This window comes from Oncorhynchus nerka, linkage group LG7 (genome assembly GCF_034236695.1).
Source record: "Oncorhynchus nerka isolate Pitt River linkage group LG7, Oner_Uvic_2.0, whole genome shotgun sequence".
Lineage (NCBI taxonomy): Eukaryota > Metazoa > Chordata > Actinopteri > Salmoniformes > Salmonidae > Oncorhynchus > Oncorhynchus nerka.
Window position 1 is genome coordinate 76,123,818 of NC_088402.1, and position 26,397 is coordinate 76,150,214.

The 26,397-nt window shown below is 35.2% G+C and overlaps 1 pseudogene; it reads right to left on the minus strand.

Moving 5' to 3' along the window:
- Window positions 1-26,397, minus strand: part of LOC115132642 (membrane-associated guanylate kinase, WW and PDZ domain-containing protein 3-like) — a 304,561-nt pseudogene that overhangs the window by 6,997 nt on the left and 271,167 nt on the right.

Below are 26,397 nucleotides of genomic sequence, written 5' to 3' on the forward strand. Positions count from 1 at the left end.
ATAATAATAATATATGCTAGAGAGAACCAGTGATATAATAACAATAATAAATGCTAGAGAGAACCAGTGATATAATAATAATAATACATGCTAGAGAGAACCAGTGATATAATAATAATAATAAATGCTAGAGAGAACCAGTGATATAAGTGATTAAATTCCAAGCATCTGCCTCTAACCCTAGGAAGCTCTTTGCAACCTTCTCCTCCCTCCTGAATCCTCCTCCCCCTCCCCCCCCCTCCTCCCTCTCTGCAGATGACTTCGTCAACCATTTTGAAAAGAAGGTCGACGACATCCGATCCTCGTTTGCTAAGTCAAACGACACCGCTGGTTCTGCTCACACTGCCCTACCCTGTGCTCTGACCTCTTTCTCCCCTCTCTCTCCAGATGAAATCTCGCGTCTTGTGACGGCCGGCCGCCCTACAACCTGCCCGCTTGACCCTATCCCCTCCTCTCTTCTCCAGACCATTTCCGGAGACCTCCTCCCCTACCTCACCTCGCTCATCAACTCATCCCTGACCGCTGGCTACGTCCCTTCCGTCTTCAAGAGAGCGAGAGTTGCACCCCTTCTGAAAAAACCTACACTCGATCCCTCCGATGTCAACAACTACAGACCAGTATCCCTTCTTTCTTTTCTCTCCAAAACTCTTGAACGTGCCGTCCTTGGCCAGCTCTCCCGCTATCTCTCTCAGAATGACCTTCTTGATCCAAATCAGTCAGGTTTCAAGACTAGTCATTCAACTGAGACTGCTCTTCTCTGTATCACGGAGGCGCTCCGCACTGCTAAAGCTAACTCTCTCTCCTCTGCTCTCATCCTTCTAGACCTATCGGCTGCCTTCGATACTGTGAACCATCAGATCCTCCTCTCCACCCTCTCCGAGTTGGGCATCTCCGGCGCGGCCCACGCTTGGATTGCGTCCTACCTGACAGGTCGCTCCTACCAGGTGGCGTGGCGAGAATCCGTCTCCACACCACGTGCTCTCACCACTGGTGTCCCCCAGGGCTCTGTTCTAGGCCCTCTCCTATTCTCGCTATACACCAAGTCACTTGGCTCTGTCATAACCTCACATGGTCTCTCCTATCATTGCTATGCAGACGACACACAATTAATCTTCTCCTTTCCCCCTTCTGATGACCAGGTGGCGAATCGCATCTCTGCATGTCTGGCAGACATATCCGTGTGGATGACGGATCACCACCTCAAGCTGAACCTCGGCAAGACGGAACTGCTCTTCCTCCCGGGAAGGACTGCCCGTTCCATGATCTCGCCATCACGGTTGACAACTCCATTGTGTCCTCCTCCCAGAGCGCTAAGAACCTTGGCGTGATCCTGGACAACACCCTGTCGTTCTCAACTAACATCAAGGCGGTGGCCCGTTCCTGTAGGTTCATGCTCTACAACATCCGCAGAGTACGACCCTGCCTCACACAGGAAGCGGCGCAGGTCCTAATCCAGGCACTTGTCATCTCCCGTCTGGATTACTGCAACTCGCTGTTGGCTGGGCTCCCTGCCTGTGCCATTAAACCCCTACAACTCATCCAGAACGCCGCAGCCCGTCTGGTGTTCAACCTTCCCAAGTTCTCTCACGTCACCCCGCTCCTCCGCTCCCTCCACTGGCTTCCAGTTGAAGCTCGCATCCGCTACAAGACCATGGTGCTTGCCTACGGAGCTGTGAGGGGAACGGCACCTCAGTACCTCCAGGCTCTGATCAGGCCCTACACCCAAACAAGGGCACTGCGTTCATCCACCTCTGGCCTGCTCGCCTCCCTACCACTGAGGAAGTACAGTTCCCGCTCAGCCCAGTCAAAACTGTTCGCTGCTCTGGCCCCCCAATGGTGGAACAAACTCCCTCACGACGCCAGGACAGCGGAGTCAATCACCACCTTCCGGAGACACCTGAAACCCCACCTCTTTAAGGAATACCTAGGATAGGATAAAGTAATCCCTCTCACCCCCTCCCCTGAAAAGATTTAGATGCACTACTGTTCCACTGGAGGTCATAAGGTGAATGCACCAATTTGTAAGTCGCTCTGGATAAGAGCGTCTGCTAAATGACTTAAATGTAATGTAAATGTAAATAATAATAATAATATAATATGCTAGAGAGAACCAGTGATATAATAATAATAATATATGCTAGAGAGAACCAGTGATATAATAATAATAATAAATGCGAGAGAGAACCAGTGATATAATAATAATAATATATGCTAGAGAGAACCAGTGATATAATAATAATAATAAATGCGAGAGAGAACCAGTGATATAATAATAATATCCTAGAGAGAACCAGTGATATAATAATAATAATATATGCTAGAGAGAACCAGTGATATAATAACAATAATAAATGCTAGAGAGAACCAGTGATATAATAATAATAATAAATGCTAGAGAGAACCAGTGACATAATAACAATAATAAATGCTAGAAAGAACCAGTGATATAATAACAATAATAAATGCTAGAGAGAACCAGTGATATAATAATTATTATAATAATATAATATGCTAGCGAGAACCAGTGATATAATAATAATAATATATGCTAGAGAGAACCAGTGATATAATAATAATAATAAATGCGAGAGAGAACCAGTGATATAATAATAATAATAAATGCTAGAGAGAACCAGTGATATAATAATAATAATATATGCTAGAGAGAACCAGTGATATAATAACAATAATAAATGCTAGAGAGAACCAGTGATATAATAATAATAATAAATGCTAGAGAGAACCAGTGACATAATAACAATAATAAATGCTAGAGAGAACCAGTGATATAATAATAATAATATATGCTAGAGAGAACCAGTGATATAATAACAATAATAAATGCTAGAGAGAACCAGTGATATAATAATAATAATACATGCTAGAGAGAACTAGTGATATAATAATAAATGCTAGAGAGAACCAGTGATATAATAATAATAATAATATATGCTAGAGAGAACCAGTGATATAATAATAATAATATATGCTAGAGAGAACCAGTGATATAATAACAATAATAAATGCTAGAGAGAACCAGTGATATAATAATAATAATAAATGCTAGAGAGAACCAGTGATATAATAATAATAATATAATATGCTAGAGAGAACCAGTGATATAATAATAATAATATATGCTAGAGAGAACCAGTGATATAATAATAATAATAAATGCGAGAGAGAACCAGTGATATAATAATAATAATATATGCTAGAGAGAACCAGTGATATAATAATAATAATAAATGCGAGAGAGAACCAGTGATATAATAATAATAATACATGCTAGAGAGAACCAGTGATATAATAATAATAATAAATGCTAGAGAGAACCAGTGATATAATAATAATAATATAATATGCTAGAGAGAACCAGTGATATAATAATAATAATAATATATGCTAGAGAGAACCAGTGATATAATAATAATAATAATATATGCGAGAGAGAACCAGTGATATAATAATAATAATATATGCGAGAGAGAACCAGTGATATAATAATAATAATATATGCTAGAGAGAACCAGTGATATAATAATAATAATATATGCTAGAGAGAACCAGTGATATAATAACAATAATAAATGCTAGAGAGAACCAGTGATATAATAATAATAATAAATGCTAGAGAGAACCAGTGATATAATAACAATAATAAATGCTAGAGAGAACCAGTGATATAATAACAATAATAAATGCTAGAGAGAACCAGTGATATAATAGTTATTATAATAATATAATATGCTAGCGAGAACCAGTGATATAATAATAATAATATATGTGAGAGAGAACCAGTGATATAATAATAATAATATATGCTAGAGAGAACCAGTGATATAATAACAATAATAAATGCTAGAGAGAACCAGTGATATAATAATAATAATACATGCTAGAGAGAACCAGTGATATAATAATAATAATAATAAATGCTAGAGAGAACCAGTGATATAATAATAATAATATATGCTAGAGAGAACCAGTGATATAATAACAATAATAAATGCTAGAGAGAACCAGTGATATAATAATAACAATAAATGCTAGAGAGAACCAGTGACATAATAACAATAATAAATGCTAGAAAGAACCAGTGATATAATAACAATAATAAATGCTAGAGAGAACCAGTGATATAATAATTATTATAATAATATAATATGCTAGCGAGAACCAGTGATATAATAATAATAATATATGTGTGAGAGAACCAGTGATATAATAATAATAATATATGCTAGAGAGAACCAGTGATATAATAACAATAATAAATGCTAGAGAGAACCAGTGATATAATAACAATAATAAATGCTAGAGAGAACCAGTGATATAATAATAATAATAAATGCTAGAGAGAACCAGTGACATAATAACAATAATAAATGCTAGAGAGAACCAGTGATATAATAACAATAATAAATGCTAGAGAGAACCAGTGATATAATAATAATAATAAATGCTAGAGAGAACCAGTGACATAATAACAATAATAAATGCTAGAAAGAACCAGTGATATAATAACAATAATAAATGCTAGAGAGAACCAGTGATATAATAATTATTATAATAATATAATATGCTAGCGAGAACCAGTGATATAATAATAATAATATATGTGAGAGAGAACCAGTGATATAATAATAATAATATATGCTAGAGAGAACCAGTGATATAATAACAATAATAAATGCTAGAGAGAACCAGTGATATAATAACAATAATAAATGCTAGAGAGAACCTGTGATATAATAATAATAATACATGCTAGAGAGAACCAGTGATATAATAATAATGATAAATGCTAGAGAGAACCAGTGATATAATAATAATAATATATGCTAGAGAGAACCAGTGATATAATACCAATAATAAATGCTAGAGAGAACCAGTGATATAATAATAATAATAAATGCAAAAGAGAACCAGTGACATAATAACAATAATAAATGCTAGAGAGAACCAGTGATATAATAATTATTATAATAATATAATATGCTAGCGAGAACCAGTGATATAATAATAATAATATATGTGAGAGAGAACCAGTGATATAATAATAATAATATATGCTAGAGAGAACCAGTGATATAATAACAATAATAAATGCTAGAGAGAACCAGTGATATAATAATAATAATACATGCTAGAGAGAACTAGTGATATAATAATAAATGCTAGAGAGAACCAGTGATATAATAATAATAATATAATATGCTAGATAGAACCAGTGATATAATAATAATAATAATATATGCTAGAGAGAACCAGTGATATAATAATAATAATATATGCTAGAGAGAACCAGTGATATAATAACAATAATAAATGCTAGAGAGAACCAGTGATATAATAATAATAATACATGCTAGAGAGAACCAGTGATATAATAATAATAATAAATGCTAGAGAGAACCAGTGATATAATAATAATAATATAATATGCTAGAGAGAACCAGTGATATAATAATAATAATATATGCTAGAGAGAACCAGTGATATAATAATAATAATAAATGCGAGAGAGAACCAGTGATATAATAATAATAATATATGCTAGAGAGAACCAGTGATATAATAATAATAATAAATGCGAGAGAGAACCAGTGATATAATAATAATAATACATGCTAGAGAGAACCAGTGATATAATAATAATAATAAATGCTAGAGAGAACCAGTGATATAATAATAATAATATAATATGCTAGAAAGAACCAGTGATATAATAACAATAATAAATGCTAGAGAGAACCAGTGATATAATAATTATTATAATAATATAATATGCTAGCGAGAACCAGTGATATAATAATAATAATATATGTGAGAGAGAACCAGTGATATAATAATAATAATAATATATGCTAGAGAGAACCAGTGATATAATAACAATAATAAATGCTAGAGAGAACCAGTGATATAATAACAATAATAAATGCTAGAGAGAACCTGTGATATAATAATAATAATACATGCTAGAGAGAACCAGTGATATAATAATAATAATAAATGCTAGAGAGAACCAGTGATATAATAATAATAATATATGCTAGAGAGAACCAGTGATATAATAACAATAATAAATGCTAGAGAGAACCAGTGATATAATAATAATAATAAATGCAAAAGAGAACCAGTGACATAATAACAATAATAAATGCTAGAGAGAACCAGTGATATAATAACAATAATAAATGCTAGAGAGAACCAGTGATATAATAATTATTATAATAATATAATATGCTAGTGAGAACCAGTGATATAATAATAATAATATATGTGAGAGAGAACCAGTGATATAATAATAATAATATATGCTAGAGAGAACCAGTGATATAATAACAATAATAAATGCTAGAGAGAACCAGTGATATAATAATAATAATACATGCTAGAGAGAACTAGTGATATAATAATAAATGCTAGAGAGAACCAGTGATATAATAATAATAATATAATATGCTAGATAGAACCAGTGATATAATAATAATAATATATGCTAGAGAGAACCAGTGATATAATAATAATAATATATGCTAGAGAGAACCAGTGATATAATAACAATAATAAATGCTAGAGAGAACCAGTGATATAATAATAATAATACATGCTAGAGAGAACCAGTGATATAATAATAATAATATAATATGCTAGAGAGAACCAGTGATATAATAATAATAATATATGCTAGAGAGAACCAGTGATATAATAATAATAATAAATGCGAGAGAGAACCAGTGATATAATAATAATAATATATGCTAGAGAGAACCAGTGATATAATAATAATAATAAATGCGAGAGAGAACCAGTGATATAATAATAATAATACATGCTAGAGAGAACCAGTGATATAATAATAATAATAAATGCTAGAGAGAACCAGTGATATAATAATAATAATATAATATGCTAGAGAGAACCAGTGATATAATAATAATAATATAATATGCTAGATAGAACCAGTGATATAATAATAATAATATATGCTAGAGAGAACCAGTGATATAATAATAATAATATATGCTAGAGAGAACCAGTGATATAATAATAATAATAATATATGCGAGAGAGAACCAGTGATATAATAATAATAATAATATATGCGAGAGAGAACCAGTGACATAATAATAATAATATATGCGAGAGAGAACCAGTGATATAATAATAATAATATATGCGAGAGAGAACCAGTGATATAATAATAATAATATATGCGAGAGAGAACCAGTGATATAATAATAATAATATATGCTAGAGAGAACCAGTGATATAATAATAATAATATATGCTAGAGAGAACCAGTGATATAATAACAATAATAAATGCTAGAGAGAACCAGTGATATAATAATAATAATAAATGCTAGAGAGAACCAGTGATATAATAACAATAATAAATGCTAGAGAGAACCAGTGATATAATAGTTATTATAATAATATAATATGCTAGCGAGAACCAGTGATATAATAATAATAATATATGTGAGAGAGAACCAGTGATATAATAATAATAATATATGCTAGAGAGAACCAGTGATATAATAACAATAATAAATGCTAGAGAGAACCAGTGATATAATAATAATAATACATGCTAGAGAGAACCAGTGATATAATAATAATAATAATAAATGCTAGAGAGAACCAGTGATATAATAATAATAATATATGCTAGAGAGAACCAGTGATATAATAACAATAATAAATGCTAGAGAGAACCAGTGATATAATAATAACAATAAATGCTAGAGAGAACCAGTGACATAATAACAATAATAAATGCTAGAAAGAACCAGTGATATAATAACAATAATAAATGCTATAGAGAACCAGTGATATAATAGTTATTATAATAATATAATATGCTAGCGAGAACCAGTGATATAATAATAATAATATATGTGAGAGAGAACCAGTGATATAATAATAATAATATATGCTAGAGAGAACCAGTGATATAATAACAATAATAAATGCTAGAGAGAACCAGTGATATAATAATAATAATACATGCTAGAGAGAACCAGTGATATAATAATAATAATAATAAATGCTAGAGAGAACCAGTGATATAATAATAATAATAATAAATGCTAGAGAGAACCAGTGATATAATAATAATAATAAATGCTAGAGAGAACCAGTGATATAATAATAATAATATATGCTAGAGAGAACCAGTGATATAATAACAATAATAAATGCTAGAGAGAACCAGTGATATAATAATAATAATAAATGCTAGAGAGAACCAGTGACATAATAACAATAATAAATGCTAGAGAGAACCAGTGATATAATAACAATAATAAATGCTAGAGAGAACCAGTGATATAATAATTATTATAATAATATAATATGCTAGCGAGAACCAGTGATATAATAATAATAATATATGCTAGAGAGAACCAGTGATATAATAATAATAATAATATATGCTAGAGAGAACCAGTGATATAATAATAATAATAATATATGCTAGAGAGAACCAGTGATATAATAATAATAATATATGCTAGAGAGAACCAGTGATATAATAACAATAATAAATGCTAGAGAGAACCAGTGATATAATAATAATAATACATGCTAGAGATAACCAGTGATATAATAATAATAATAAATGCTAGAGAGAACCAGTGATATAATAATAATAATATAATATGCTAGAGAGAACCAGTGATATAATAATAATAATATATGCTAGAGAGAACCAGTGATATAATAATAATAATAAATGCGAGAGAGAACCAGTGATATAATAATAATAATACATGCTAGAGAGAACCAGTGATATAATAATAATAATAAATGCTAGAGAGAACCAGTGATATAATAATAATAATATAATATGCTAGAGAGAACCAGTGATATAATAATAATAATATAATATGCTAGATAGAACCAGTGATATAATAATAATAATATATGCTAGAGAGAACCAGTGATATAATAATAATAATATATGCTAGAGAGAACCAGTGATATAATAATAATAATAATATATGCGAGAGAGAACCAGTGATATAATAATAATAATATATGCTAGAGAGAACCAGTGATATAATAATAATAATATATGCGAGAGAGAACCAGTGATATAATAATAATAATAATATATGCTAGAGAGAACCAGTGATATAATAATAATAATATATGCTAGAGAGAACCAGTGATATAATAACAATAATAAATGCTAGAGAGAACCAGTGATATAATAACAATAATAAATGCTAGAGAGAACCAGTGATATAATAGTTATTATAATAATATAATATGCTAGCGAGAACCAGTGATATAATAATAATAATATATGTGAGAGAGAACCAGTGATATAATAATAATAATATATGCTAGAGAGAACCAGTGATATAATAACAATAATAAATGCTAGAGAGAACCAGTGATATAATAATAATAATACATGCTAGAGAGAACCAGTGATATAATAATAATAATAATAAATGCTAGAGAGAACCAGTGATATAATAATAATAATAATAAATGCTAGAGAGAACCAGTGATATAATAACAATAATAAATGCTAGAGAGAACCAGTGATATAATAATAATAATACATGCTAGAGAGAACCAGTGATATAATAATAATAATAATAAATGCTAGAGAGAACCAGTGATATAATAATAATAATATAATATGCTAGATAGAACCAGTGATATAATAATAATAATAATATATGCTAGAGAGAACCAGTGATATAATAATAATAATATATGCTAGAGAGAACCAGTGATATAATAACAATAATAAATGCTAGAAAGAACCAGTGATATAATAACAATAATAAATGCTAGAGAGAACCAGTGATATAATAATAATAATACATGCTAGAGAGAACCAGTGATATAATAATAATAATAAATGCTAGAGAGAACCAGTGATATAATAATAATAATAATATATGCTAGAGAGACCAGTGATATAATAACAATAATAAATGCTAGAGAGAACCAGTGATATAATAACAATAATAAATGCTAGAGACAACCAGTGATATAATAATTATTATAATAATATAATATGCTAGCGAGAACCAGTGATATAATAATAATAATATATGTGAGAGAGAACCAGTGATATAATAATAATAATATATGCTAGAGAGAACCAGTGATATAATAACAATAATAAATGCTAGAGAGAACCAGTGATATAATAATTATTATAATAATATAATATGCTAGCGAGAACCAGTGATATAATAATAATATAATATGCTAGAGAGAACCAGTGATATCTAAAGAGTATTCTTAGCAGAAGAGTTTACATACTTAAGACTGCTAAGCAGACAGCCTACCTCTCTCTCTCCCTTTATTTACAGAGACCTACCTCACCCTGGCATGTGTTAGAGATGCATGAGAAGGAGGAAGGTCTTTACTTGAGAAGAGAGAAAAGTGGGAAAGGGGAAATAAGGAAAGATCCAGGGTGATACCACACGGTGAGCAGAGCAGAGCAGAGCGAGAGGGTTAGGAAATGAGAGGGGAATTATAGGTGCTGTAGTAATGGATTAAAAGTCCAACACAGGTAATCTGGTTTAAACAGGAAGATCTAATACTGAGTGCAGCCACACCATCCACTGTTAATCCTTCCCTTCCATCCCCTTCTCTTCAGGATGGGCCATGTAGTGCTGTGTGTGTGTGTGTGTGTGTGTGTGTGTGTCCGCTCCTGTACCTGTCAGTGTGGCTGGCAGGCTGCTGGCCCATAGCTCTGTGCTGTGCTGCAGGGCTCTGCTTGGCTGAACTGGTTTCAGATGCAGGGTCACTGTTCTCTAAAAGAACACAGAAGACTTTCAGTATGGAATGTCATGCAAACTAACATTTCATCCTCTCCAACCTTTCCTTTTTCACTTTATCTAGCAATATCAAAATAACAAAAACTGAAAATGCAAGACTAACAAATGTAGTAGTTCCCCATTCCACAGTAAACATTAAAACAATACTACAGAATCCCATATCAAGTAAGGCTCCATTTCCCAGAGTGCAGTGTCTGTGGAAGGTCTCACCATCCTCTGGCACCACAGTGAGGGTGACAGTGTTGCCGGCCTCCTTGATGAGTTGGACGATGTCGTTGTGGGACAGTTCCATGATGGACTGGGAGTTGACCGCTGAGATATGGTCGCCCACCTTCAGCTGACCGCTACGGTCTGTGGGGCTGCCCTCGATGATGCGACCAATCTTGTGAGGGATAACTGAAGCATCAGAGAGTGAACGAGACGACAGGACCATTTAGCTCCGCTCTGTCAGGTACTACTGCAGATGGTACTTGTAAAGCAGTTATGGTTTTTCATTGTACCAAACTGGTTATTCATTGTATCAAAGCAGTATTGGCTCAGTGTTGTCAGGGTTAGGGGAGGTTTGGTCGGGGTAGGCCGTCATTGTAAAATAATAATTTGTTCTTAACCGACTTGCCTAAAGGTAAAAATAATAATTATAAAAAAACAAGTATTCAATAAGCTAAATAAAGCTTTAATTCTAATTTTTGACAATTTCAACCAAACACAATTTGAAAGTCTTTATATTATCCTTTGTCATCTCCCTCATAGGAAGTACTTCATGTTCTTTACGTATAGTGAACCTCACTACTCCATGCCTCCTGTCTGTACCATTAGTTCAGTGTACACACAAACTCAAGTATTGATAGACAGAAAGACAGGGAGAGACAAAAGGAGTGACAGAAAGAGAGAGAGATGCTGCGTGGCTCAAAACCGTGCTCTGTGTGTTACCCAATCAGTAATGACAAGAGATTAAACAGCTTGGAAAGACCAATTATGCAAAAACAAAGCTATTTTCTCTACTTGAATCTACTTGAAATAAGAGGCATTGAAAATAGTCTACATTGTGATTGAGTGGAATACAAGCATGGAGGTTATGTGTTGTATTGGAGGGAACTGTCTCTAAATTGCCAAACAGCATCATCCATACAGAGTTGGAGTAGAGTTGGAATATATCTCACCTCCGGGAGGAGGCTTGTTCTTGGAGGTAAGGATGACGAAGCCGAAGCCTTCGTTGTCTTTGCGTTGCAGGGTGACGTCGTAGCATTCTGGTTGGTGGGGGGAGCTGGCTGTAGGGACCTGGATGCGGGGCAGCTTGGGGGAGCCATTGACCAGGGCTGGAGCCACCTGCTGCTGACCACTACCACCATCCTCCTCTCCACTGCCCTCTGATCACACGCAGAGAAAAATAGTTTTATATGGGTTCAGTTGGGATAACTTACTGTCTACATTATATTCATGTAATTGTTGGGTTGTTTATGGTCTCTCTCTCACAGCCATTCTTATGAAAGCTCAAAGGTATGAGTTAATTTTATTGGTCATTTTATTGGTCAATTGCACGTCAATTGTCAATTATACGTTCCAACCTCAATTTTACTTCCTCCGAAAGACACACATACATCAGTAGAGGCTGGTGAGAGAAGCTATAGGAGGAAGGGCTCATTATAATGGCTGGAATGTAATTAATGGAACGGTATCAAACATATCAAACATATGGAAACCACGTTTGACTCAGTTCCATCCATTTCATTCCAACCATTATAATGAGTCCATCCTCCTATAGCTCCACCCACCAGCCTCCATTGACATACATATACAGGTTTTGGAGAGCTGCGGGGGGTTGCCTCACTGAGCACCCGGGGAGCTGTTGTTGTGGGGGGTTAAGTTCCTTGCTCAAGGGCACAACGACAGGCAATGGCATGTAGGATTTGATACTAGCAAGCCTCCAGTTACCAGCTCACTTCTCGCCAGATATTTTCCAGAGGGATTGCTGACTCGCCTCTCTAACCGGTAAGCTTTCTGCCGCCCCTTAAAGTTGTTTATAATGCTCAGTTTAGGCCACCAATGATTCATTTTAGGCTGTATCAATGTCATACTAGTGTTCATTTTAAAATGAACCCCACAATTACGGTATAGAAAGACTCACTGATGTGTGTTTGGCATATCTGTGCACAGAATAGGAAAGAAATATTTGGAAAGAAATGTTTGATAAGTCAATTCTGCCTCAGTCAATCTTTCATGTGTAGCCTATGTGTTGGTTTTCTTGAATCTTTGTCTTGTCAACTCATGCTTTGATTTCAACCACAAAGAGTATATGATTGATGCTTAATTTCCTCCAGTACGATCATGTCTGTCATTCAAAGCAATTTCAAAAGTTCTCTCTCTTGTCATAGAAACATATTTTTTGGTGTAAACAAAGCTCCTGTATACTGCGTGGGCTTCAGTCTGTCAGGACAGAACAGCACTCATCTTGTTTTCTGTGTGCCATGGAAATCTTCTCCTCCAACTGGATCTGATTCCACAGCACTTCACACAATTATCAGCACTTTTAGAAGAGATGCATAAACACTCAAACACAAATTTCTCTTTATTTCTCAATCTTTCTCTCCTCTCAAAGCCAATGGTCTACTCACACTCACAGTCACACCAGCCACTCACATACCTGTATGTGCCAATTTCCTGCGGACTGTCAGCATGACCTGTCCATTGCGGGCAGCGTTGGTCATCAGCTCCAGCACATGCTTGTGAGACTTGCCCTTGACTGGCACCCCGTCGATACACATGAGTTCATCACCTGCCCGAAGACGTCCGTCCTTCTCTGCCGCGCCTAGGGGCACGATGGCACCAATGTACACCTGGCGCAGGGAGAGAGGCAGGTATGATGACATTTATTTAAGACACTCAAACACAGGGGGATAACTTTAACCTAGAGCCAGTTTCCCAGACCCAGATTAAAAAACATGGTCAATGGAGGTAACCCATTTAAAGCACTATTAACTCTACTACTAGGCTTAACCTAGTTCCGGGAAAGCAGCCCACAGTGTGCCCAGAGTTTTAAAACGTCTTAGGGATCGCCCCCTTTTTTAAAATTTTCACCTAAAATTACATACCAAATCTAAGTGCCTGTAACTCAGGCCCTGAAGCAAGGATATGCATATTATTGGTACCATTTGAAAGGAAACACTTTGACGTTTGTGGAAATGTGATTTGAATGTAGGAGAATATAACATAATAGATCTGGTAGAAGAAAATAAAATTTAAAAAACAACAATCTCCATCTTTGAAATGCAAGAGAAAGGTCCCAATTCTAGCCATCACTCTGGTTGTAATTCTGATGGTATCCACAAGATGGCAGCAGTGTATGTGCAAAGTTTCACACGGGTAACTTGAAGTATGAGCGTTCTCCATTACATTTAGTGTGAAGTCACCCAGGTACATATGGGCAAATCGTGAAGCAGACATTTGCATTCATATTACCGTTTTCTGCAATAATATCGTCAAATCTGTATACTTGGACTTTTATTTAGCTTTTCCAGTATTAGTAGCCATATTATAAGCTCCACATTTGCAAAACAACCAGTTTTCATAACATAATTTTGAATATTCTTATCATTTTTGTCCAAAAGGAAAAGGCATGATGTCGCAAAAGGTTAGCACCTACATTTTGTGACAGACACGGGGTTTCCGGATACACCCGTAAAGCCCAGCTCATTGGCTATCTAGATAGCTTTGTTTGACCCCGATTGGTGCTTATTTGACAAAGTTAGAGTCGTTCAAGTGAAGACCGCCCGCGTCATCGGCGTGCAATGAAGGCGTCGCTCTCTGACCAAATATGGTGTCCTATAGGATATACTACACCCTAATGATATAGTGAAGTCTTGTTACGTTCTAGGATCTCTGAGGAATACATACAAACGTGATTGGATTCGTTGAACCAATGTTTAGGGTGAGATTTTCACAGATTACTTTCTTTGTAAATTGAACGAGTGGAAATACAAAATTGATCGTACATGCTATATGGACCTTTTTAGGATATGAAAAAGGATTTTATCTAACAAAACAACACTTCATGTTATCTCCGGGACCCTTTGGATGATAAATCAGAGCAAGATTTCATAATGTAAGTACACATTTCACCTTCAGAGGTGAATTTATCAAACCTATCGCTGTGAAAAAAGTGTTTTGTTGTTAGGAGCTCTCCTCAAACAATAGCATGGCATTTTCTCGCAGTAATACCTACTGTAAATTGGACAGTGCAGTCATATTAACAAGAAGTTAAGCTTTCAGCCGATATAAGATACTTACATGTACAGACATTTGTTGTATGTACAGACATTTGCACTGCATGATTTACAACTGTCCCGTTGATGGGATGCCGATGCCTAAGAAGTTTTAATGCTGGCTGAACCAGGATAGAGCAGTCTCTCTGGGTGGGTACTTACGGGCTGATCTGGCCCCTCTCCTCCTAAGACTCGGAAACCAAAGCCCGACTCCTGGTTCCTCTTGATGAAGACATCTAGGTCCTTGGTGTTGGGGGCTGGATAAACAGGGAAAGACAGGGAGAAGGACACAATGGGTTAACTCACTATTGTTAGTGAAGAATAGCCAGATACTGTGCAGTGGAATGATAAGACTTGGACAATCTGCTAGGTAATATCAGTCTGACAGGTGGAAAATGTGAACTACAGTATGATGTGAAGTCTCTTGTAACAGACTGAACATTTAAAAGAACCAGCCAAGCAGAGTGTTGTGAGAGACTGGATAGAGACTGTCCGTCAGTCAGGTTAGATGGGTTTGTGTATACTCACGTTTGCTGTCCAGCAGGGCCTTGGACTTGAGGTAGAGTTCTGAGGGGTCAGGCTTGGGGGAGGCTGAGTGGATGCTGTTGGGGGAAAAGGGAAGGGGCTGTGGGGGGCGGGGGTCAGGGCTGGCTCTGGGGTGCTGAGGGTCTCTGTGCTGGTTGTCATCTCCTTCTCCTTTCTCTCCTGCCTCTGCTGAGACATGGGAGCAGTGCACTGCAACACAATAAAGAAGATGATTCAATTAAAACTATGTTTTTTATTCATATCACGGTTTTAACATAGACAGTATAGAATAACCTACAACTCAGACACTGAGTGTAATAGTGTTGGATTTAGGAAGAGTTACCTTTCTTCTGTAACCCCAAACTACACTTAGGAGTTTTCCCCCTAGTGTCTACAATGCTGGCCTTAACTCTACTAACACAGTCCCATTATAAAGCTGAATGTTAATACTTCCACTGAGCCAAAGCTTTAGTTATATATCTCAATATAAGGCTTTGTCTGCACTGATTCTGAGCCGTGTACAAAGGCTTGTTGCTGACCAAGTAGACTTCTCTAGTCTGTTGTTCAGAGAAGGCAGCCCTCTAAGAATGTATCTGCTGGGCTCTAGGAACAGAACTATTGAACATGGCTTAAAACCTCTTTGGGATAGGGGGCAGCATTTTCACTTTTGGATAAATAGCGTGCCCAATTTCAACTTCCTGCTACTCATGCCAAGAATATAAGATATGCATATTATTAGTATATTTGGATAGAAAATACTCTGAAGTTCCTAAAACTGTTTTAATCATGTCTGTGAGTATAACAGAACTTATGTAGCAGGCAAAACCTAGAGGACTAACTTATTTTTGAGGTCACTGTCTGTTCATTGGGTTCTCATGGGAAAACGATATTTCTTAGGCACTAGTTCCTACCGCTTCCACTGGATGTCACCAGTCTTTGGAATTTGGTTGAGGTTATTCCTTTGTGCAATGAAGAAGTACGGCCAACTTGGAAAAGGGTAACGCTGTTGAGAGTTGGCCAAAACTTCCTCTCGTCCTCTATTGAAAACTTCCTCTCGTCCTCTATTGAAAACAGATAGACCCGTCTTCAATTTGATCGATTATTAACGTTTAAAAATACCTAAAGTTGTATTACAAAGTATTTTGAAATGTTTTGGCAAAGTTTACAGGTAACTTTTGAGATATTTTGTAGTGACGTTGCGCAAATTGGAATCTGTTTTTTTTTCTGGATCAAACGTGCCAAATAAATGGACATTTTGGATATATATGGACGGAATTAATCGAACAAAAGGACCATTTGTGATGTTTATGGGACATATTGGAGTGCCAACAAAAGAAGCTCGTCAAAGGTAAGGCATGATATATATTTTATTTCTGCGTAGCATCTGCAGGGTTGAAATATGCTACTCTTTTTTTACTGTTGTGCTATCATCAGATAATAGCTTCTTATGCTTTCGCCGAAAAGCCTTTTTAAAATCTGACATGTTGGCTGGATTCACAACGAGTGTAGCTTTAATTTAGTATCTTACATGTGTGATTTAATGAAAGTTAGATTTTTATATCATTTTATTTGAATCAGGCGCTCTGCATTTTCCCTGGCTTTTGGCCAAGTGAGACGCGACTGTCCCCCTATCCTAGAGAGGTTAACAGCTTACACCACTGCTACATACTACAGTTACTACCAGCCAGGATGATAAGTAGCTGTTTGCCAGGAGCACATTCACACACCCCAGTCAGCCGGTTGCCTCCAAAAATAACACCATTGTGTGTGTGTGTTTTTGGCACGCAACTCGTGTTAGCTCTTTGAATAATTCTCTCTACAGCAGACGACTCTGCTTGCTGGTGGGGGAAAGAAACTAAGACAAAGTTATATCACGATTGTTTTAATAATTCATCTCCTGTCTGGTGTTTAAAAGCGCTGTGTTTCTGTCTCTGTTCCTAGACTCACTTGACACGTTCTACAGTATCTGTCCCAAATGGCACTTTTCCCTACTACATAGTGCACTACTTTTGACCAAAGCCCTATAGGCCCTGAACAAAAGAAGTTCACTATATAGGGAATAAGGCGCAATTTGGGACACAGGGGCTCTCATTAGAATCCCCTGGCCAAGGGGAGAGAGTCTCTGTGAGAGAGGAGAGAGTGAGGAGAGAGAGTCTGTGAGAGGAGAGAGTCTCTGTGAGAAAGGAGAGAGTCTCTGTTAGAGAGGAGGGAGTGAGGAGAGAGAGGAGAGAGCGTGAGAGAGGACAGCAGGAGGAGGAGAGGAGAAGGAGCAGGGTAATTAAAAGCATTTCTTTTAACTTACAGGTTTTAGAGACTTCACGGGAGATGTCTGACCTGGGGGCGGAGAGAGGGAGAGATAGAAAGATGACTCAATACAGTAGAAGAAGAGCATTTACTATGGAGGACATATTGGGTGACTGGGTTATTGTGATGGAGGTCTGATAGATTATTATACATCTCTGTTTCCCCACACCATTGACCCTGTTCTGCTGTAAAACAGTACATTCTCATTCATCATACAAGATGACTGTTTCCCCTAGACACACACTCTTCCCTACATAATGAGTGGTAACCATGACAGCCCCATAAATCTCTATATCCTCTCCCTGTTCTACTCTCTGATACTAAACGCCAGCAGGATCATGGTTCAACTTGACCAGTAGGTGGTATTATGCTCAAGCAGCAGCGTGGGAAGGATCTCTGATGTCAACACAGAGAAACAGACTAAGGGAAGAGGAATGAGATGTGCCTCACCAAGGGTTAACCTTGTAATTTATTCTCCACACCTGTTGCTACCATTCCACAGTAAGACACTCCATTCAGATAATCAGCATTAGACCTACCACCCTCATCGAAAGAAGCCCATTGACCATGAAAAGAATCCCAGTGACCATGAAAAGAATCCCAGTGACCATCAAAAGAAGCCCAGTGGTGTATATCTGTTTGACACACCAAAAATACTAATGGTCTTGATGAAAATGTAATCAGGTAACAATAAGGTACATTTATTTATGTTCATATTTGTCATTTTATACACTGTACTATGTTTTATTTATGCATACATGTATATAGATGATGTAACACATTCTAGATGACACCTGTACCATTTTTGACTAGGATTGTTTTTAGTTTCTCAAAACTCAATTTAAGTGGTCCACAATGTGTATTATTGTATCATTGTGGAGGGACCTCCTGTGACCCTCTTAGGGCTGAGATCCCGTTAACGGGATCGATATGACAACAGCCAGTGAATACCAGAGCGCCAAATTCAGAACAACAAAAATCTCATAATTAAAATTCCTCAAACATACATGTATTTTATACTGTTTTAAAAGGTAATCTTGTTGTTAATCCCACGACAGTGTCCGATTTCAAATAGGCTTTACATCGAAAGCACCACAAACGATTATGTTATGTCAGAGCCATATCACAGAAAAACACAGCCATTTTCCATTTTCCAGTCACAAAAATCAGAAATAGAGATAGAATTAATCACTAACCTTTGATGATCTTCATCAGATGACACTCATAGGACTTCATGTTACACAATACATGTATGTTTTGTTCGATAAAGTTCATATTTATATCAAAAAATCTCAGTATATATTGGCGCGTTATGTTTACTAGTTCCAAAAACATCCGGTGTTTTAGCAGAGAGCCACATAAATTTATAGAAATACTCATTATAAATGTTGATGAAAATACAAGTGTTATCCATGGAAATATAGATAAACTTCTCCTTAATGCAACTGCTGTGTCAGATTTAAAAAAACTTTACAGAAAAAGCAAACCATGTAATAATCTGAATACGGCGCTCAGAGACCCAAGAAGCCAAAAAGATATCCGCCATATTGTGCAGTCAACAGAAGTCAGAAATAACGTTATAAATATTCACTTACCTTTGATGATCTTCATCAGAATGCACTCCCAGGAATCCCAGTTACACAATACATGTTTGATTTGTTCTATAATGTCCATCATTTATGTCCAAATAGCTACTTTTGTTAGCGCGTTTGGTAAACAAATCAAAACTCATGAAGTGCGTTGACTAGTTGCAGACAAAATGTCAAAAAGTTCCGTTACAGTCCATAGAAACATGTCAAACGATGTATAGAATCAATCTTTCGGATGTTTTTTAACATAACACTTCAATAATGTTCCAACCGGAGAATTCCTTTGTCTTCAGAAAAGCAAAGGAACGGGAGCTACCTCTCATGTGAATGCGCATGACCAGCTCATGGCTGCTGGCAGACCTCTGACTCATTCTCTTCTCATTCAGCCCCACTTCACAGTAAAAGCCTCAAACAAGTTTCTAAAGACTAAAGTACAAGATGACCAATATCCCACTGTATCTTCAATAGGGGCTGAGTTGAAAATCAACCAACCTCAGATTTCCCACTTCCGGGTTGGATTTTTTTCTAACTCTTACACAACACACAGGTAGCAGTCACCAGTCAGCACCTTTTCATTGACCATGGTGAACATTCCCATAGGTATTACCAGTACCGCCTACGGCAAGCACCATTATTGCACAGCGGAAGCACCCTTTAGTGAGCTGGATAGTGCTCTTGGCCAACCCAGCAGGCAAGTTCCTGTTCTCCCTCTCTATGGCTGTCAGTGGTGGAGAGCTGCTGTTACCCCCTGGTCATAGACCCAAGGCTCTATACCTCAGCCCCTAGGTGACCTCCTGATGACCCTGCCAGCCCCTCCACCAGTCTCCCCTCATTCTCCCATGGAGGAGTCAACAGTATAACCTGATCCTGCTCCCTACCCCAGGACTCCGTAGGACAAGTCAGGAGTTGGCACACAACACATCTCTGGCTGAACATACTGCTTCTTCACTCATTCGAATTTTTCGGTTTTTAAACAACTAATGGACCGACGTCAGTTCAATTACTTGAGCTCAATGTGCAGTTTCTTTAGAGATAAATCAGATCAAGCCTGAATTGTGCGATGTATTATAAAGTTGTAGTTTCCAACAGCCCAATCATCTACATGTTTAGCTCAGAAAACGTGGTAATGAACCACAATGACCATAATCCCTTCCGCTCTCGCTTAAATTTGTCCGGTCTGTGCAGAGCAAGACATGGGGACTGAGGGAAGAGAGAACGCTGGATGGAGAGAGATAGAAAGTGGTTGCTTCGTGAGCCTGAAAATACGTGATCTAAGTGATTGATAGTTGGTATTCAGCAATCATAAAAGTAATTATTTACTTTGAAGAACTACTAAAGTAGTGATTTTGTCAGATGGTATAGACAGCTGCTATATAGAGATGACTTGGAATTAAATAATAAAGTCATCAAATAAAACAAATATTGAATTAAAGTAAAGCAATGTAAATAAATGCTGGTTAATAAGTGGTAATCAGTAATGGCCAGTCACTACTATTATGGGACTTTATTATGGGACTTTTATTCATATTTTCTTTCTGTGTTGTTACATCATTCAACACACATAATGCATTTAATGTCTACATTTTTGAACCAAAACCGAACGGACCTCTAATCACTCAGCACAATTAGGACTCTTCAGAGCACACGTCATTAGGTGAACATACTATATCTTCACCATTACTCTCCACTTCACAAAATGTCAGACTGCCTGCCATTGAAGTCTGAGCTGAGCGATAACTACTAGTGCTGGAAAATGCCAGGTACCTCAAAATACAAGATCATCGATACAATATGCATTGCGATTCTCACTATTCTATATGTATTGAGATTCTCACTATTCTATATGTATTGCGATTCTCACTATTCTATATGTATTGCGATTCTCACTATTCTACATGTATTGCGATTCTCACTGTTCTATATGTATTGTGATTCTCACTATTCTATATGTATTGTGATTCTCACTATTCTATATGTATTGTGATTCTCACTATTCTATATGTATTGCGATTCTCACTATTCTATATGTATTGCGATTCTCACTATTCTATATGTATTGCGATTCTCACTATTCTATATGTATTGCGATTCTCACTATTCTATATGTATTGCGATTCTCACTATTCTATATGTATTGCGATTCTCACTATTCTATATGTATTGCGATTCTCACTATTCTATATGTATTGCGATTCTCACTGTTCTATATGTATTGCGATTCTCACTATTCTATATGTATTGCGATTCTCACTATTCTATATGTATTGCGATTCTCACTATTCTATATGTATTGCGATTCTCACTATTCTATATGTATTGCGATTCTCACTATTCTATATGTATTGCGATTCTCACTATTCTATATGTATTGTGATTCTCACTATTCTATATGTATTGTGATTCCCACTATTCTATATGTATTGTGATTCTCAATATTCTATATGTATTGTGATTCTCACTATTCTATATGTATTGTGATTCTCACTATTCTATATGCATTGTGATTCTCACTATTTCATATGTATTGTGATTCTCACTATTCTATATGCATTGTGATTCTCACTATTCTATATGTATTGTGATTCTCACTATTCTATAGGTTTTGTGATTCTCACTATTCTATATGTATTGTGATTCTCACTATTCTATATGTATTGTGATTCTCACTATTCTATATGTATTGTGATTCTCACTATTCTATATGTATTGTGATTCTCACTATTCTATATGTATTGCGATTCTCACTATTCTATATGTATTGTGATTCTCACTATTCTATATGTATTGCGATTCTCACCATTCTATATGTATTGTGATTCTCACTATTCTATATGTATTGTGATTCTCACTATTCTATATGTATTGTGAATCTCACTATTCTATATGCATTGTGATTCTCACTATTCTATATGTATTGTGATTCTCACTATTCTATATGTATTGTGATTCTCACTATTCTATATGTATTGTGATTCTATATGTATTGTGGTTCTATAGGTATTGTGATTCTCACTATTCTATATGTATTGTGATTCTCACTATTCTATATGTATTGTGATTCTCACTATTCTATATGTATTGCGATTCTCACTATTCTATATGTATTGCGATTATCACTATTCTATATGTATTGTGATTCTCACTATTCTATATGTATTGTGATTCTCACTATTCTATATGTATTGTGATTCTCACTATTCTATATGTATTGTGATTCTCACTATTCTATATGTATTGTGATTCTATATGTATTGTGATTCTATAGGTATTGTGATTCTCACTATTCTATATGTATTGCGATTCTCACTATTCTATATGTATTGCGATTCTCACTATTCTATATGTATTGCGATTCTCACTATTCTATATGTATTGCGATTCTCACTATTCTATATGTATTGCGATTCTCACTATTCTATATATATATTGCGATTCTCACTATTCTATATGTATTGTGATTCCCACTATTCTATATGTATTGTGATTCTCACTATTCTATATGTATTGTGATTCTCACTATTCTATATGTATTGTGATTCTCACTATTCTATATGTATTGTGATTCTCACTATTCTATATGTATTGTGATTCTCACTATTCTATATGTATTGTGATTCTCACTATTCTATATGTATTGTGATTCTCACTATTCCATATGTATTGTGATTCTCACTATTCTATATGTATTGTGATTCTATATGTATTGTGGTTCTATAGGTATTGTGATTCTCACTATTCTATATGTATTGTGATTCTCACTATTCTATATGTATTGCGATTCTCACTATTCTATATGTATTGCGATTCTCACTATTCTATATGTATTGTGATTCTCACTATTCTATATGTATTGTGATTCTCACTATTATATATGTATTGTGATTCTCACTATTCTATATGTATTGTGATTCTCACTATTCTATATGTATTGTGATTCTCACTATTCTATATGTATTGTGATTCTCACTATTCTATATGTATTGTGATTCTATATGTATTGTGATTCTATAGGTATTGTGATTCTCACTATTCTATATGTATTGCGATTCTCACTATTCTATATGTATTGCGATTCTCACTATTCTATATGTATTGCGATTCTCACTATTCTATATGTATTGCGATTCTCACTATTCTATATGTATTGTGATTCCCACTATTCTATATGTATTGTGATTCTCACTATTCTATATGTATTGTGATTCTCACTATTCTATATGTATTGTGATTCTCACTATTCTATATGTATTGTGATTCTCACTATTCTATATGTATTGTGATTCTCACTATTCTATATGCATTGTGATTCTCACTATTCTATATGTATTGTGATTCTCACTATTCTATATGTATTGTGATTCTCACTATTCTATATGTATTGTGATTCTATATGTATTGTGATTCTATAGGTATTGTGATTCTCACTATTCTATATGTATTGTGATTCTCACTATTCTATATGTATTGTGATTCTCACTATTCTATATGTATTGTGATTCTCACTATTCTATATGTATTGTGATTCTCACTATTCTATATGTATTGTGATTCTCACTATTCTATATGTATTGCGATTCTCACTATTCTATATGTATTGTGATTCTCACTATTCTATATGTATTGTGATTCTCACTATTCTATATGTATTGTGATTCTATATGTATTGTGATTCTATAGTTATTGTGATTCTCACTATTCTATATGTATTGTGATTCTCACTATTCTATATGTATTGCGATTCTCACTATTCTATATGTATTGCGATTCTCACTATTCTATATGTATTGCGATTCTCACTATTCTATATGTATTGCGATTCTCACTATTCTATATGTATTGCGATTCTCACTATTCTATATGTATTGCGATTCTCACTATTCTATATGTATTGCGATTCTCACTATTCTATATGTATTGCGATTCTCACTATTCTATATGTATTGCGATTCTCACTATTCTATATGTATTGCGATTCTCACTATTCTATATGTATTGCGATTCTCACTATTCTATATGTATTGCGATTCTCACTATTCTATATGTATTGCGATTCTCACTATTCTATATGTATTGCGATTCTCACTATTCTATATGTATTGTGATTCTTACTATTCTATATGTATTGTGATTCCCACTATTCTATATGTATTGTGATTCCCACTATTCTATATGTATTGTGATTCTCACTATTCTATATGTATTGTGATTCTCACTATTCTATATGTATTGCGATTCTCACTATTCTATATGTATTGTGATTCTCACTATTCTATATGTATTGTGATTCTCACTATTCTATATGTATTGTGATTCTATATGTATTGTGATTCTATAGGTATTGTGATTCTCACTATTCTATATGTATTGTGATTCACACTATTCTATATGTATTGTGATTCCCACTATTCTATATGTATTGTGATTCTCACTATTCTATATGTATTGTGATTCTATATGTATTGTATTCTATATGTATTGCGATTCTCACTATTCTATATGTATTGTGATTCTCACTATTCTATATGTATTGTGATTCTCACTATTCTATATGTATTGTGATTCTATAGGTATTGTGATTCTCACTATTCTATATGTATTGTGATTCTCACTATTCTATATGTATTGTGATTCTCACTATTCTATATGTATTGTGATTCTCACTATTCTATATGTATTGTGATTCTCACTATTCTATATGTATTGTGATTCTCACTATTCTATATGTATTGTGATTATATAGGTATTGTGATTCTCGCTATTCTATATGTATTGTGATTCTCACTATTCTATATGTATTGTGATTCTCACTATTCTATATGTATTGTGATTCTATATGTATTGTGATTCTATAGGTATTGTGATTCTCGCTATTCTATATGTATTGTGATTCTCACTATTCTATATGTATTGTGATTCTCACTATTCTATATGTATTGTGATTCTCACTATTCTATATGTATTGCGATTCTCACTATTCTATATGTATTGCGATTCTCACTATTCTATATGTATTATGATTCTCACTATTCTATATGTATTGTGATTATCACCATTCTATATGTATTGTGATTCTCACTATTCTATATGTATTGTGATTCTATAGGTATTGTGATTCTATAGGTATTGTGATTCTCACTATTCTATATGTATTGTGATTCTCACTATTCTATATGTATTGTGATTCTCACTATTCTATATGTATTGCGATTAGATACTGTGATTTTATTGCAATTCTATGTTCCAATTCGAGAGTCATGAGAAAATGAGATTTGACCAGCCATGGAAAAAGTGCTAAAAAACAAATTGGCTCCATATTTAAGAAGATGGAGAACAAGCTATGAATACTGGAATGTGTGCAGGTACAGAAAATTGCAAAGAATATTGCAATATTGTCAAAACAATACGATATATCGTCAACAAATAATATACAACATTTCCCCCCCCCCATCATGAATCACTACCTAGCCAAACACTACAGTTGTCTGAATATATCTTGCGTTAGCATACCCTTCTCATCCTCCCTCTCCTCCTCCTCCTCCCTGTCCTCCTCCCCCCTCCTCTCCGGTCAAGGTGCAGAGGTGCAAATGGGAAATGGATAGTGGATCGATAGTGGGATAGACTAGAGCATGAAATTGCTTTATTAAACGGTGGGTGGCTCTGGGGCTGGCTTCTGGGAGGGCTGAACGGCCATCTAACATACTTCCTCTATGAACTACTATTACCACATCTTCACAGCAGCATGACCCAGTCAGACTACAGTGGAAGCAATCAGTTTGGTCTGGCAGCTCCTCTGAACACAGGTATGTTGACTGGGATGAAGGCATGCACTGCCACACTCCTATCATAACAACGCTGATTACCAAGGCCTAAGGCAGTAGTTCCCAACCAGGGGTAGGAC